This window comes from Pecten maximus, chromosome 2 (assembly GCF_902652985.1).
Source record: "Pecten maximus chromosome 2, xPecMax1.1, whole genome shotgun sequence".
Taxonomy (NCBI): Eukaryota; Metazoa; Mollusca; class Bivalvia; order Pectinida; family Pectinidae; genus Pecten; species Pecten maximus.
Window position 1 is genome coordinate 31,823,562 of NC_047016.1, and position 18,313 is coordinate 31,841,874.

The following is an 18,313-nucleotide window of genomic DNA, read 5'->3' on the forward strand; positions in this document are numbered from 1 at the left end:
GATCTGATCTACATCATAACAAATAAGAATAATCTCGATCGGGCGTACTCGTCAAATGCTTACAAAAATAGAAAAATAAAAACACTATCATAAATAGTATATGAAGGGAAACTCATGACGGAATCATTCATGTAATAAATAAGAATTTATTTCTTCTTTAGAATCGTGTCACTCGTGTACTAATGTTTTAACATGACAATGACCATAGGGAATACTAAGGTTAAGGAGTTGATAAGTTCTCATGATACTAACAATTCTACATTTATGGAGGTAGTAGTCTGCTAACCAATAAAGTTATTGCTAGTGACTTTTCCATATCAGCACTTTTATCTTCATCAGATTAGTAAAGCGTGTGTATACTAAGGTGGTAAGGTGGTAAAAGGGTACAAGATGGTAAAAATAAGTGTGTACGAGATGGTAATAATCGTCGACAGGTAAGCACAGCTTGTAGTGATAGTGCACAAACACAGTGGCTTCACTTCCAGAGATGTATGGAGATAACAGAGCTGTTATCGAAACGTCACTGGCAATAACTCTATTGGTTGTGTTAGATAACTTTAATATAGCTATCCTTACCAACCTGGAGAAAAGTCTGCTCTTTCATCGCCAAGGTTAAAAATTGATGAATCTCTTAAATGGAATAGGTCAGTGATTGCTGTCTAAAGTTGAGACGTACTAATATTTATAGTTTGACAACAATCGTTTACAAGGATAATAGTTAAAGCATATTTAATTGTTTAATAAGTCAAACTTTACAATGGGATGATTCGATTTCAACAATGTACTACAATACATAGCTGTGATGCTAGTACGCTGATCTATATATAGAATATTCATTAGGAATAATTATAATGAATCGATATGAAAGTAATTTGTTCTATATTTAAAAATATTAAAATATCGAGTCCTCCTTAGTGGATATCTTTTGATCCGTTGCCTTATTTTTTTTTTACATAATTCTTTAGGAATACGATATAATTATAATGAATCTATATGATATCTACAAGATACAATTTCTTTCATCGGCAGTACACATGACGTATACTGCTGTCAACAATCGGACTGTACAGTCCCTTCATGTGTATGCAGGGCCATTGTCGTCCGAATTCTTCTTCTTGCTTCCTAGACACGATCGAGTACCCGGTATCTGTCTCCCGTTGTCCACCACATAACACACTTGTCCGCTAGGCATACACCCAGCACATCAAAGGCAACAGCAAGTACATCATCCAAAGGTAAACACACTTGTTGAATTAAGGAGAATACATCACAACAGGTTCAAACAAAGTTCTTGAATCGGAAGAAAATACATCAAGATCTACACCATTAAACTCTGAGCTCTCGGCGTTAAAGATGCGGGAGTAAACACCTCTCTTGAAAATTATGTACCGTTACTCTTAATAGAAAGAGCTAAGTACGAAAGGATGATAAAGCTATAATCTACATTGATACTATGTAAACAAGGCTAGATTTCTGTGGTCTTGAGAAAAATGGAAATCAGAACAAATCAGTTAATAAGTTAGAAAGTTCACAAAACTTCTTATTTTCTCATTTCTAACTTTTGTGATATGCATGAAAGATTTTTAAAAAAAGTTTTAAAGTTTGACGTGTTAATGTATTATCACCAGAAGACCATAGCACAGGAATTTGATTGCGTAGGCCAAATTAACACTTTTTTCATTGTCACTATGCTTTGGCCTAACAGTTAGTTTACAACAGTGCGATGATATACGTAATTCATTTTTTTCTACAGTAGAGAAAGACACAACGACGGTAATACTAACAATTAAAAAATAAGAAAATAAATTTTGATGACGCGAGGGTTAAATATGAAAACGGGATGAATAGAGCGTTTTAAAATGGAAAGGGTTTCTGGAAGGGAAGAATATCTTTCAAAATGATAGCAAATTTAGCCACCGGCACTTTAAAAACAGTACCGACGTGCCAAAGAAATTAATAAATTAAAGAAACATGCTTACACGTTAACACTTTGTATGGGGAATAAGTCCAGGCCCGGCAGTTGTCTTAATGTTTCTGAGTTGTCCCCTGTGGTAACAATAACTTCTGGTGGTGGTATTGAATGATGTGCAGACATTTTTACGAACACATGTCGTCGCATTTGTGTAAATTGTAATAAATGTTTCATATTACTTATTGTTGGGTTGGGGTGGATAGGTTGTTATGGTCGTTAGAACGATCGTTTAATAATTTATCACCGCGTGCGCTGTGCACTTTGTTACTGGCTTAATATTCGTAAAAACGTATGATGGTTCACTACTCCGGTTCACAGTTTGATAACGTGACATTTCCTGGGTTTGATCTACATATCATGAATATTAAAATGTTCAGTGCATCGATGAAACAGACGACACGTTATTTACGAAACACAAGATTGTATCAGGGATTTAACAGGTGAAAAGACCTATTGTAATTATTATGCTTCTTTTGTAGATTTTGCGGCGTTTTAATCTTTCAAAAAAGTAGTTGAAATGGTTATAATCTATATCGTGCGATACATGACACGGTTTGAAGAAGGTCAAAAATCCAATATGGCCACAATGACGTCTAACCTCGAAGCTTTAAACGACTTAAGCTAAAAAAATAAATAAAAGGTCAACTTTCGGTTTCGGCACAGGTAAAATTTCAAATGTGTTATTTCGGTTGATACATTAAAGAGCCCTCTTTCTCAATTGTACAAAGTCTAGTCTTGATATATGATATATAGGATGCATAAGGTGTCTGACTATCAAGTTTGTTAAAATTAATGGCTTTATCCTACATTAAAGGGCACAGTGTCCAATAATCTTAAAATCATTAGACACAAGGATCTTTAAATGGCATCTTTTCAATTATCAAATTGCCTAGGGCCATGATTTTGGGCCTGTAGCATTTTTGAATGAATGGGTATAAAGTTTGTTCATTAAATGACCGTGACCCCTACTTACATGATCACCAGAGTCAAATGTATCAAAGCATCTAAACGACTTCTTCTCATTGACCAAGGGCTTATGAAATTAACTCTGTATCAATGACCTTCACCTATTTTCAAGAACGCCGAGGCTACAGATGTTAAAATCGTTTTATCTTTATTCTCATTCACCAAGAAGCCTATGGTGGTGTTTTTTGTTTTTTTTACCAAAATGTACATGATGTATTGTTTCTAGTTTTTTTTTTCAAATAAATGACCTTGATCCTTTTCAAGTGCCCAGTGGGTAATGGTTTGGTTTGTTTTGTTTAACGTCCTATTAACAGCCAGGGTCATTTAAGAACGTGCCAGGTTTTGGAGGTGGAGGAAAGCCGGAGTACCCGGAGAAAAAGCACCGGCCTACGGTCAGTACCTGGCAACTGCCCCACGTAGGTTTCGAACTCGCAACCCAGAGGTGGAGGGCTAGTGATAAAGTGTCGGGACACCTTAACCACTCGGCCACCGCGGCGCCTACCCAGGGGGTAAAAAGTATCAGTACATTCAGTACTTGGATATTGAACCAGAAATACCATTTCTAAAAACAATGACAACTAAATTCCAATACGTTGATGGCTTATATTATCATTTGATTAATTACCGTATCGGCCCATAAGTTTAACTTTGCGTGGATGCTGATCCAATATTTAACACAAAATGTAACTTTTGATAATAGAAAGCATTTAGGTGTAATGCAGGCCCGTAAAAAAGCACGCCAAATTGTTGGCCAACCATTTGTAGTTCTCATTGTAATCCTTCAAAGGTTTGGGAATAAACAATCTTTTGTTTAGCATCCTCTTGTCGAATTTTTACATAGAAAAAAACACTTTTGATAGGTCAGTTGTTTCAAATAACACGTTTACAATGGTTCTTAGTTATATGTTCTTATAAAAATATAATGAGGTTTGGGTAAGTTCTTTTGTCCAATGTCTTTGCAGCGAAAGTTTAAATAAAGACAGATGTGCTAGTTTATTATATTATTACATTAACATATTATTTAACTCTTATCTTAATACTGTTAATGACCCCTGCAAACTTAGGAGTTTGTTATTCATACCACTATGCCATCATATATTTACGGCTGCTGCATAAAAATCTATGACGTCATTGATTCGCTAATGTAATATCACAACTCATTTTACTAAACAATATACTTGGTGTGTGATCGCAATGACGCCGTTTACCAGAGAAGATGAAAACAAAATACCGAAAAACAAACAACAAACAACAAAAACAAAAACGAAAACAAAAAAGACGAAAACACACAGAAAACTACAATAAAACAAAACAAAAGACAAAAATAAAAACAGTTCCATGTTAGATTGCTAGATTACCTCATTATGAATGTCGGCACCAATAATGGCGTTGTTTTTATCTTAATTACATTTTGTTAATATATTTTGACAAGATATCAACAGAGTTTAATATATTGATAGAAATGATGACGGGGATGGTATATATTCACATTTCCCGAAAGTCGTGTTTTTTCCTGCAATAAGAAAATTAAGGACTTGATTCACTTATGTTCTGCCAGACCAAGTTATCATGTTATGATTAAAATGTATGACTGAGCTAGACATACTTAATACCGATTACCAACCATAAAATATGATTTAAAAAGAACAATCACGCCTTATCATGATGGCAACAACGCCTTTCAAACAACCATCGATTACTTTCTGAATACTGACATATGCAGTAAAAACAAATAACTTTAGCATGGGGTAATTAATCACATCATTCTCACGTCAGTGTGGTTTGTATGGCTATCTTGTTTGTTCTTTGTTTAACTCTGTGTGTGTTTGTATTGTGTTAAGCGACATTTTCTATTGTTTGGCAGTACGTACATGACTTTATTGAAAAAAAGATGTGTGTACTGTTAAGCTTTAATTGTTTAATGGCATAGACTAGGGATCGTTTACATGTCAAAGCATATTACATTTTGTGCAAAGGGCTTTACAGCGAAAGCTAAAATATGGAAATCTGTAAACTTCTGAATTAAAAGACAGATGCACTAGTTTCTTATATTATTACATTAACATAACATATCTTATTTTACTATCTCGATACTGTTAATGACCTCTGTACACTAAGGAGTGTGTTATTCATACTGCTTTGGCACCCTGTAATCACAGCTGCTGCGTAAAGAATCTATGACGTCATTGATTCGCTAATTTTATATCATAACACATATTACTAAACAAGATGCTTGGCATGTGGCAGCAATAACGTCATTTACCAGAGAAGATGAAAAAAAAACCCAAAGAAATAAAAAAAAAACAAAAAAACAAAAAACAAAAAACAAAAACACAACAAACACACCCACACACACCCACACACACACACATACACACAAAACCCCCCAAAACAATTTAATTAATCAATAAATAAAAAGAGAAATTCCATATAAGATTGCCTAGGTTACGTCATTATTTGGGAATATCGGTACCAATAATGGCGTTTTTTTTAATCTAAATCCAAATTCTTTAATATATTGACGAAAATGACGAACCGGATGCTATTTATTTATATTTTCCGGAAGTCATACATTCCGCTAAATTATTATATACCCTCTTTTATACATGTATATATTGTTGAGCGCTAATTCATCATGGCGATAATCTCATTTTATTCGGTAGTACGCCAAAATAACTATATCTAGTGTATGTCCATCCAGGCATCCAAATAATGGCAGGATATGTCAACGAGGTTGCGATGCCACTTTAGGTCAAACGAGAAACTATTATTATGAGACAATGATCCAGGTATCAAATGCAAAACATCGAAATATGATAAACAATACAAATTTGAAAGATTTATAACATTATTAGCAAAATAAAATGTTCTAAATTCAATCAGTTAAAAACAACAACAACAACAACAATTTTGTCTAATCGTGAAGAGAAAATTTAGCAACTCTGAGAATTATGAAAAATAAATCGGAAAGCTAAAGAATGCATGTGTGATGATTGAAAGTACTCCTGCGACAGGACAATATATGTCAAAAATAGGAGACTTATTGCATGAAACGAAAAATAAATCTGAAAATAAAGGAAACTAATTCAGAAAGTGGTGAACGTCGTGTCACAGACAAAAGCTGATATTACTATGAATTTCTAATTACATTTTGATTTAATTTAGTTGTAAAAATACTTTAAAAATCCTACTTTTTTTCGGATGCAACAAACAAATTTCTTTGGTCCATTATAACATCCATGGAATTCGTTATATTAAAGTAATTCGTTAAAACATGTTTTTTTCTCTAATAACAAAAATAAGGACTTTTTTAATGTCGTGCAATATGAGTTGATTCACTACCAGACCAAGTGGTAATGCTATGATTGTATGTGTTCTAAATATACTTATACTTAATAAGGAATAAAAATCGCTCCCTATCATGATGACAACACTTTGCACACTTTCTTAATAACACCACATGGAGTAAAATCAAAATACTTAAGCATGGGGTAATCAATCAAATCATTCTCACATAGGTATGGGGTGTATGTCTATATTGTTTGTTTTCCTATTGATTTTACAAAGATGCGTGTTAAGCAGTAAATGTTTAGGATGTTATGCAATGTCAAAGACTAGAGACGATGTGTAATGTCATAGACTAGGGACGATATGTAATGTCATAGACTAGAGACGATATGTAATGTCATAGACTAGAGACGATATGTAATGTCATAGACTAGAGACGATATGTAATGTCATAGACTAGAGACGATATGTAATGTCATAGACTAGAGACGATATGTAATGTCATAGACTAAAGACGATATGTAATGTCATAGACTAGAGACGATATGTAATGTCATAGACTAGAGATGATGTGTAATGTCATAGACAATACATTCTTTGTTATATCATGGACAAGTGATTTCATGTTATGTCATAGGCAAGATATTTTATATTATGTCATAGACCAGAGATTTGATGTCATAGACTAAAACTTGTATGTAATGTCATAGATTAGAGATTGCATGTAATGGCATAGATTAGAGATTGTATGTAATGTCCTAGACAAGAAATTTTATTCAATGTCATAGACTAAATAGTTTATGTAATTACATTGACCAGAGACTAGATATACTGTCATAGACAAGAGATTTAATGTAATGATATTGACCAGAGACAATCTTTATGTCATAGACTAAAGATTGTAGGTAATGTCATTGACCAGAGATTTTATATAATGGCATAAATAAAGATTGCATGTAATGTCATAGATTATTTATGACATATATGTCATTGACCAAAGATTTGATGCAATGTCATAGACCAGAGATTTTATATAATGGCATAAATAAAGATTGCATGTAATGTCATAGATTATTTATGACATTTATGTCAAAGAACAGAGACTTTATGTAATATTAAATCAAATCAAATTAGGTGCATTGTTTCATTATATATTGTGTTGATGTTAGATTGTGCTAGATTTTCTCTATTGTATTAGTGTTGTCGTTTTTTAGTCGTTTTTGCTTTTGTGTGAATATGTTTTGTTAAATTACATACTGTATAACTAGATCATGTAAAATGTTGTTGCCATCGTATTTAATTATCGCCCAGCAAGCTTTTCCTCTATGCTGTATGCTGTTGATCCAATGTCTGCATATTCCTGGCCTATTCTAATTATACAGTCCATATATCATTGGTCCCTTAAATCGAAATTAAAGTTGTATCATAGGTACACATATATAAACTGTGGTGACAAAACAGTAACACCGTTATACGCTACAACACATAACTCTTCAATATGCACTTACTTATAAACAATGGAAGAAATATTTCAGAAATTACTCTCGAAGCATATAAAAATTCAAATGGACGTACTCTTCATACAGAATGTATGGTTTAGTAGAAGTTTTCGACTTTCTGAAGAAGTATCTTTAAAATGTTAGGTTAGGCTGACAATGCCCGTGCTACTGACTGTTGAGATCAGAAGTCCATAATGTTATCTTGCTCCCTTTCACTGGGGCGACATCAATACCTGGAGATGACCCCTGCTTTGTTGGTTGTTCCTTACCCTATCTCAACACTATCTCTCACTGTTTGTCTTCCGTCCCTGGATATTAAAACAACTTTCTTTATTAATAAACATGCATGGACGCGTACTCTATATCAAGTCTTTTATTTATTTTCCTTAAAAGAAAATCGCTCTAGTCCATAAATAAGACTTTATGACGTATGTTGTTAGCAATACCTTATCAAATGTCATTTCAAACTATTTGAAAAAAATCTATAATTTCATTCTATACGGTTTCAATTACATCTAAGGGTCATCTAATAAGAAGAACGCTTAGAAACTGTATGAACCTGTATATATTGTACTCGAAGACTGTTTCCAAGATAAATAGGTAGACTGTTTAGGCTTTTTCAAGACATCTACATTTTTTCCTGGAAGCAATCATCTTACCATGCTCCGAGCTCTCAATAATTCTTGATAATTGAAATACACCTCTTTATGTGCTATATTTGTATAATATTATTCATAACCACCATTTGCATTACAATGTCAAAACAGATTCAAAGTGTACGTTTTTAAAGAGTATATCCGATCAAATAAATGTCCTTTTGTATCTTATAGGCACTTATAAAAATAATGGAATTATTGTTTTATACGATATATGTGATCGACACGAACAGCACAGGTTCTCCAGATCATGGTAAGCCATAATAAGTACATGCAATTGATCAAGATACTTTTGTTAAATTGCAACAGATTAGTGATTTATAGGCTTGTTTAAATATCGTGGGATATGTTATTTTACTCCCCCTTAATCTTATATTGTATCATATTGTGTTGTGAATGTGACCTGAAAGGGTATGCCATTTTTGCAGTGTTTCTCTGATAAAGTATTGTAAACCCTTTCTCAGTTCTTTTGTTGCATATATTGTCTTCAGAACAAAGCCCTTCATAATTACTTGAATAGCGTAGATAATCCCTACTTTTTGTTGCTTTTGTTTGTTCGTTTGTTTTTGAATTATCTATGCTTAATAAACAAGACAAAAACAGATACATTAGCTATTTTATTTACATTTGTGAATACATTGTATTAAATATTTAAAATAATTATAAGATACTTCCATTTTGTGTGTTTAAATACTTCTTGTTCAGGGTTTGATTGTGTCGGTATGTAATATTCACTTTTTATTGCGGTGTTTTATTTTAATAAGATGTTTGCTTTGATATATATTTGGACAACCTACAAGTCATGTAGTTTCATTTCTCTTTTATTTTTCTTACTCGAAAAGAGGAATGTCTTTTGATTCAACACAATTGTTTACATAGATTATTTAATAGTAAATTGATGATTTATATATATATATATATTTCTCATTTTTCGTGTTACATTATATTGTACTGTATATCCTTTAGATTAATACCTTGATGAAATTCATGTTACTTCATATCAAACACCGTTCTCAGAGAGAGATGTTTGTCTACATGAACTGCTACAGTGTATTTTATATTTTTACTTTTCTCTGTAGTAACATACAGGAACTATAGATAGATCCTCCTGTGAAATCTTTATAAAAAACGAACATAACGCCGATGATTCCACGTATTCTATCCAATATGTTGAGATATTATATACAAATATTTTTTTCTTCCAATTTGGGAAAAAATTGGCTACAGACAGATCAAATTTACGCCTTCTTCTCTACCCATAAGCTTCTTACATACAGGGAGGATTACAGCGGTGTATTGTGACCACATTTACTATGATGGAATAATTTATTCCTGGTGGAAAGTTCAAAAAAAGATCAGAAGCATGTTGGGGTGGATGCCCGGCCCTGAGTCTATAGATTAGATAACTAAAGTGTATAGAGCATTATGTAGTACATGTTGGTTCATAAAAGTGATATAATACAAGAAAGACATAAAAATCTTTAATAACACACCAACCTAGAAAAGGGGGTGTAGTACCACCTGACCAGCAACACAACATGGCTCCCATCTCCGGTTAAAGGACAGGGCGAAACAGTAGTAGGTGGACCACCCCGAGAGAAAATAAAACGATTTTCAATAAAGGCCAGCTAATCCGTGTGAAATTCTCCCCCTTTGCTGTTCAATGTGCGTAAAAATAGAACCGGTGCGCTATTGTTGGGCTGACAATCGGAGCATGCGTACTACAAGAATACATATTTACATGCATATACTGAGTGTGAAGAGTGAGTTGTATGATAACGTGTGGTGTTCATTGAAGTCGGTATCGATACATTTCACTTATTACAAGCGATCACGAAATCTGTTTTACAGTAGTTCCCAGGATAAATCAACCCCTAGAGACTTCCCGTGGAAAACGGTTGTTAAAACTGCTTTCTATAATAGTGTTTACTTTCGCACAAGTATTTCTTATTAAAAAACAGCCTATAAGCAGTGGTCTATCTTTCTATGATGTTATAACAAATACCATGGCATTTCAGTTCAGTCCTCATCTTGTATACTTCAATGTTTGTATTTCCTACACATTTTGCCGTTTCATACAGATTCGTATCATTAAACACAGTGGGATTATTTAGATGGGGCAGTCATTTTGATAACAAAGTATTGAGGTCTCCATAACTGCAATCCAAACGTCATAATGGCCACGCGTTGGATGGTATCGACAGCCCTTTAAATAACATTTCTTTCTGGTGATATCGTTGCATTATTATTTGAATGTCAATACCAATTTAAAGGTAATTGTTAGTGTAATGTTAATATGTGATGTTTCTCTATTGTTTTGAAGGGATTGTTCAAAAACAAGAATGACAATAGAAATTAAGACAAGGATATCCGGAAGGGTAGGCTCCTTCTGCATTCATCCACGGTATAATCTATGTAATATATACGCTATGTAATTCTACATCTAAAGCAGGCAATATGACATTATAAAAAAAAGAAAAACACAGAATACCGACATAATAAATACACCATGATTCCAAATTAAAATCGATAAAACGAGGGCAAATTATGAAAACAAATATAGATCTGCATGGATACTCGTGAAAAAATGCGAATAAGACCAGGTGTTCCGAAAGAGTTAGCGTCTTGTTTCAACGACGACTGCACCATAGAAATTTAGGTCAAACCTGGGTAAACTCACGTTCTCAAAATGAGAACTAGGATGCATGGGAACAGCGAAACCACTGGGTATCTCATCAAGTATATGGAAATGGAATATTTGTAGTTGAGAATCGGGAACACTTCAAATCAGTTAAATCTTGGTAAAAAAAACTATCAATTGATGTTCAATATATTAAATAAATATATTATTTCAATACAAATGAATAACCATATCCCATAATTTTGGGTGACAGATAAATGGACTATCGTCAATGGACGGCATGGATATTCATAGGTTACCAAATTTTATTCCTATCGACTGAATGCTAGCATCTGGTAACTGTCCAATGCTTATATTATGTTTTCAGGACCGAAACAAAATACGTCGTAGCCACCAACTACTACAAAAACAGCTGTCTCAAAAAACCACTGCTGTTCACGGAGTGATGAACACAATAACAACTTGTTAGGTTTTGCGGTTTTGGAATAATAACACACATCTACTTGGCACTCAGTAACATGTGTTAATAAGGATAAGAAGAGAACATTTCCGAGACTGATTAAGAATACATCGAGAATAACAAGACAAATATCAAAGGTCAATAACAAAAGAAGATCAATAACAACAAGAACAAACGAAAGCGAAACACGCTTTATTCTTCTCCATAAAAACAATTTAAAAATACACACGAATAGAGTGACATTTCAACAAACCCATCTAAGTTACTCCTTTAATTAGGAATATGGAAGTCAGTATAGTTCTTTTCTAATTATGACAATAGAGCTCCATCTCACGGGCATCCAATGATGATTGGAGGTTACACGTTTGAGAAGTACAAAAGGGAAGTTTAACAACTCTTTGTATTCCCTACAAAATACAATAAAGAAAATTGGCAACAACCCCATCATTTAATACAATTCATTATTTTGGACTTTAAAGTAATTTAGGCCACCTAAATTAAAGTTATATATAAATGCATATGTAACAGAAATACTCTTAAAACCACGTGAAGGCAATATCTGAGCGTGCTCCTGTTCTACCATAACTACGGTAGTTTGGTGGGAGAATTATAACGCGAACATCTGTGAGGCGTGGTGTCTTTCCGATCACACATCACAACAGAATATATTAAGGAAATATTCCGTTTGTAAAATCACTTCCCTAGAATTCGTTAATGTCAACGGCTTTCAAAAACAAATTAATGTCCAAGTTACGCAGCATATATCAACCATTTGTATGTGCAAGAAATCAAGGACATTTTCCGCCTCACAGCCGTAATGCTTTGGTGAATCTGGATTCATTCTGAAATAGTAATGTATTGGAAAATAAAAATGTGATGAAATGAATATTTTAATTCTATTGCAGAGCTAAGGGGTCACGTAATGCGACTGTGTTTGGAAGCTCTGTGAGTCCGATCATTTACTACACTGGCAGGCTCGAGGGGCTTTGTGAATCAAACTTTCGTCTGCACGTCAACAAGACAAACAACCCGTAATGCAAATATAAAGCTCCTCTCTAATACGAGAATAAAACAGCTGAATACTCATTATCTAAGTGCTACGCTGATCCCAAACGCATTTTAATAGATAGATAATAGTATTTCGCGGATGATTAACATTCAAGAAAATTAATCGCGGCGAAATAGTTTCAATCATATATGTAGAAGGCCTTTTATGACTGTAAGACGCGAAATTAAATCGCCGCGAAAAAAGTAGTTTAGCATGAAAACGCGAAATCATGTCGCCGCGAAAAAGTCATTAGGCATGGAAACACGAAATTAGTCGCCGCGAAAATAAGTTTGTTTACAGTATGCAGCTGTTGCTCATACAATATATAGTGATATACATTAACGGTACTGTACATGTTTATAGATAGTTTTCAGTTAACTCCAATGTTACCAACGGAAGATTATTACTATAACTTAAAGGGCATGTGTTGGCGTTGATTTAGACTCGAAATGTTTCTCGAAAATCAGGTGAATAGTCTGATAACTAATCTTATGGGAATTCGTGCTTATTACTTTGTACTATTTTGTATTAAAAAATTTGAAACTATCATATCATTATCATTTTATCATTCGCACACTTTGAGAATATGTCCGTGTTTAAACTTGTATACCTCCATGATGAAACCGAAAACGGGAAGAGAAATTATCATGAGATTTGACAAGACCTTTGACAGACATGCTGATTTGTGTGGATCATGTTGACTTTTTGGTAAAACTACCATTGATAAAGTATCATTTGTGTGTACATATAAACAGAAGAATGCATGTCTCAGACAAAAGGACGGACCTCAAATAGATCGCCCCATTTTACTGGTATTATACAGGAACTGAGTCGGCGGAGCAGCCGTATTTTAATTTGATTCCAAATCGTTCATCTGCCGGAATGCAATTGTATTCCTGGATATGAAAAGAGTGTAAATCATAAACCCGCTGGTATAATTAGTCAAACACGCCTTTTGTCGGAGCTGGCGGACTGGAGGTCTTCAGTAAGATAAATCATCCCCGAGGGAGCCATCAAGGTGATACCACAATGCTATAGACTAAAATAAGCGGATAGGAAAGCCCGGTATTCCGTACATTCCATTATATCCGATCTAGAACTAGGGGTATAAGATTTGTTTTTGAGACAAATGAGGGGTATATTTTATGTCTATCTCTCCTCCCTATCGCACTTTATAACGTTCTCAGAAGGAAGTTGGTAACTGAGTGTTACCTCAGTTTTATATCGACGTTTAGTTAGCTATTGTGTTTTACTCGCTGACAAATTCAATGGAATATGTATGTCTCGAACAAACAACAACAAATGTATTTCAAAATTTGTGATAAAATACATTCCTCTCATGGCAGTGTTTGTACTCCTTTGCTATCGGGAGAAACGTCGAGCGCTGACAATCTACATCCTCAATAGGTCGCAGGCCAACCCATTATAAGGATATTAATTTTAGAGACAAATACGCTTCTAATATCCATGTAACATTCCAAGATGATGATAAGCCATCACCTTCACATTACCGGGAACAATCACACATTGAATAAGGCTGGGTAGGACATTTAACGATTCACATGTAACTGCTGCTTCCAATATCTACCCTTTTCTATACCATTGCGAACAAAAGAAATATAGCGAGTATTGTTTTTACCATCTTTCAAGAAATGTAAACCTCAATTTTGAAGTGACGAATATTATCCTGAGGCGGGTTTATATTAGTAATAGCAGGATATCTGTATTTCAATAACACAAATGAATTGTTGAATAGCTACATGTATAAATGGAAGTATTGGTTTGTAGATTATTATATCGCTAACCAATTCCATGGAACCATGACACTAAACGAAAGTAGTTGACTTCTTCTATCATTCCATGAGATAGCACAGACATTCTGATTGGATCAGGTGAAATAAATCTTCGGCATTGTTAAGCATTTCAACAAATCTTATAATTAGCTTAAAATATGATGGCATAAATATGTACATTTTAGTGGTAACCTAATTTTAGACCTTTTCTCGCAAGAAGCATTGCGCTAGATTATGATTACGCTTGTAGCATTTTCTACATACTTTTCCAATAAAAAAAACTTGGGCGCGCCAATTCATCAATGGCGTTATTTATCAAAATTTAACAGGCGCTAAAATTTGAGGTCGTCAAATAGAACTAAGTACGTTTACTAGTCTAGGTACAGATATGATACCGTGTGGTATTAAGTATTACTAGTCTAGGTACAGATATGATACCGTGTGGTATTAAGTATTACTAGTCTAGGTACAGATGTGATACCGTGTGGTATTAAGTATTACTAGTCTAGGTACAGATGTGATACTGTGTGGTATTAAGTATTACTAGTCTAGGTACAGATGTGATACCGTGTGGTATTAAGTATTACTAGTCTAGGTAAAGATATGATACCGTGAGGTATTAAGTATTACTAGTCTAGGTACAGGTATGATACCGTGAGGTATTACTAGTCTAGGTACAGATGTGATACCGTGAGGTATTACTAGTCTAGGTACAGATGTGATACCGAGAGGTATTAAGTACACGTAGCCCAACATATCATGGTGCTAATATATGTGACGTTCTCTATATTACCAGCCATCAAACAAGTGTCACGTGACGATGTCTGAACTTTGGAATCAAAATCCTACAGGAAAAACAATATGTTTGTCAATTTAGAGCTGTGTGGCACAAAGACTCACATAGAGGTATCCGATACATTGCGATGAGAATTACCTTATCAATATTTTGACTTATTATTATTTTGTCGACGTCTTCCATAAAATGACCTTCGTTGTTTAACAGGTCGAAATGATTATCTGTAATTACATAGTTTGATAATCTTGCTCTTGTTCCGTATTCTATGTCTGTTATGAGTCTTTTGTAAATGCTGCCTAGGAAATTGGGCCATTTTTTTGCAAGCCAATTTTGTTCTATATGACACACTCCTTTCGAGAATGGAAGAGTATCACATTGAACAGCTTTGACTAACATAGTTGAAAAAGGGTGGATAGCCTTGTTTATTTATCTATCACCATACTGTCGATATTATTTCACCAATCATAGTATGAACATAAGTTGAGGAAGATATAGCCACCTGTCATATAGGTAAGGCCTCGGTCACTTTTACTTGATAATAATATAACGCTCTCTGTATACCAATGTTGGTTGCAAATAATCCCGTCGACATTAAAGGATCAAAACTCCAGTTCAAAATTAAATAAAACGTTATTATATTGCTTTTATTAAATTTTAATTCAATTTCCAAGGATTATTCCGATTTGAAATGTTATTAGATACGATTTTGATTAAGAAAATGATCAGCTTAATATGCCTTCTGTATTAAAAGATCACATATTCGGACCTCCTTTGAGGTTTTGCTTTTCTTATGTCTATATAAGGCGACCAAGACATGACATCAATAATCAATTATCAGAAGTATATTTTTATATACTCGACTCCCTCTGCGTTTTCAGAACATCCAGTCCAGACTTATTTAACTCTTATTTTAGCATTATCGATGCGTAAATAACAATGTTTCAAGAAAAAAAAAAAAAAAACCGAGATCGACTTCAAATCTAGACTTTACAATCAGTGTTACCATAGCAACAACACTTGGTGTATATTACCTGTAGTAAACATATCCATCAGTTAGGTATAGAAATACGAGTCATATGAATGCTTTCGTCACAACATTATGTATGTGACCGAACAAAACCTTTGCATGATATGCACCTAAGCAATCGGTTACAAGTTCAAGTTCAAGTTCATTTATTACTTTAAGTCTTACGACTCATCAGTGGTTACAGTTTTGTGTTTTTTTTTAAAATGCTTCTCTGCGAAAATCCTATGCTAACTTTAACTTTTTTATGTCTCTATTCTTATACTTGATATTGTTTAGATACTAAGGACCTTTGATTCGGTCAATATTGTGATATACCGAGGTCAGTATATTAGATTCTACCAGGTCCTATTAACGTCATGTTAACCGAATCATGGATCCGTAATCTTTATAATATTTCTGAAACTTGTTCGCAAAAGAGTTGAATTGCATTTTATTTACAAAATTTAGGAAATTTACATTCATGCATTATGACGTCATAAGAAAAAATATTGACTCGGTGTTTCTGTGATAGATTTATTAATATTTCAAAATATAGACTTCCACGTGACCGTGTTTTAGCCAATGAATCATTTAGGAAAATATTAGCATGTCTAATATATCAAAGAATACCAACATTATTTGATGATTCTATCTTTTTTACACGTTTATCAAAGTACAACATATTGTGCAAACAAAGTCTATCAAAAGTTATCTCAGTACGAAGCGTGGTAATGAAGCGAAAAAAATTGTATACATGGGTTCAAATCTACATATTACATAAGGTCTATTTCATTTGATTAAACAATATTTTAAATTATCAAGAACATTTGTGCATTAAATAAACATGATTATAAAGGCAATATGTAATAACCAACACAATATTATTCATCTCATCTCATCTAAAGGTTACCATTTGAAGTTTGGATTGAAACTTGAAAATAACAATAGGAAAGATACTTTCCGTCGGAGATAAGGACTTCAATGAAATTATATACATATTATATTCATGTATTTAATGAGATTTTCTTGGGATTATCAAGAGTGTTTTAAGCTCCAATATTTGTCAGAAATATTTGTATGCTCCTTCCATCCTGAATACGGTGTTGGATTTCAATATTGCGACGATAACTTTATGAATTTTCCGTTAACCTGTCGACTTCGTTTACATTGTAACTAATAGTGGCACTGATTCAGAATATACATACTGATCCAATAACCCCATATGTATGGTCAATGGCCCCTCCTTCCGTATCACAGTGCTTGTTTAGTCTAATTATTCTTTTTAATTTCTGACCCATTCTGGATTTCCAAAATATCACTGGCGACCCCTTGAATTGTTTGATACAGGTTTGTATTAATTATCTGGCATATAATCGAGCATCTGTTTGAAACAGTGTTGTTATTTCATTTATTTTTTATCTGACATAATTATATGTTATATGCAAGGTTACACTAGTTTTGATCTCAAACTATTTAAAGGTCACAGTAAAATTGTATATTACCGAATTCATGTTTAATGGTGTTATTTACTAATTGGTCTTTTGTATAATGCTTATCTAATCAGGCACATGGCTGTCTTGATATTGTTTCCCTTTCCTCAGTCCATATTACACTGTATTTGTTCATCTCCCCTGAACAAAGCAGGGATTAATTAAGTTAATATGATTAATATTCTTGTAAGAAAACATTGAGAATGAATTGAAATATTGTAAAATAACCCCAATCGTTACAGAATATTGGCACCCAGGGAATGGTCGTAATCAATTGTTATATGGGCCCATTATCAGTACATGTACAGTAGTATACGTGTCAACATACATATATAGGAAACATGGAGTAGAACATACTGATGACAAATTCAGTCAGTGTGACGTACGAACTTTAATTTCGTTATGTTGGCATTATTGCCAGGTTTTATTCGCCTTGTACTTTTTATAGGTCTCCTTGCAAATTTGTTTATTTATTTATTGTTACCCGCGTTTTTTAAGTCAGTGTATGTAGTATCCACTATAGCTATCAGAGTAGTCACCCATGATTTGGGACTTTTACTCTTTATGAAAAACAAACAACTTCGCTTAATAAACGATTAAGGTAAAGTATTTTCTGAGGAAATATTTTAATGACAGCTTTGTTATAATCATAGATCCTGCAATGAGGCATTTTGACAATCAAAAAGTTTGAAACAATA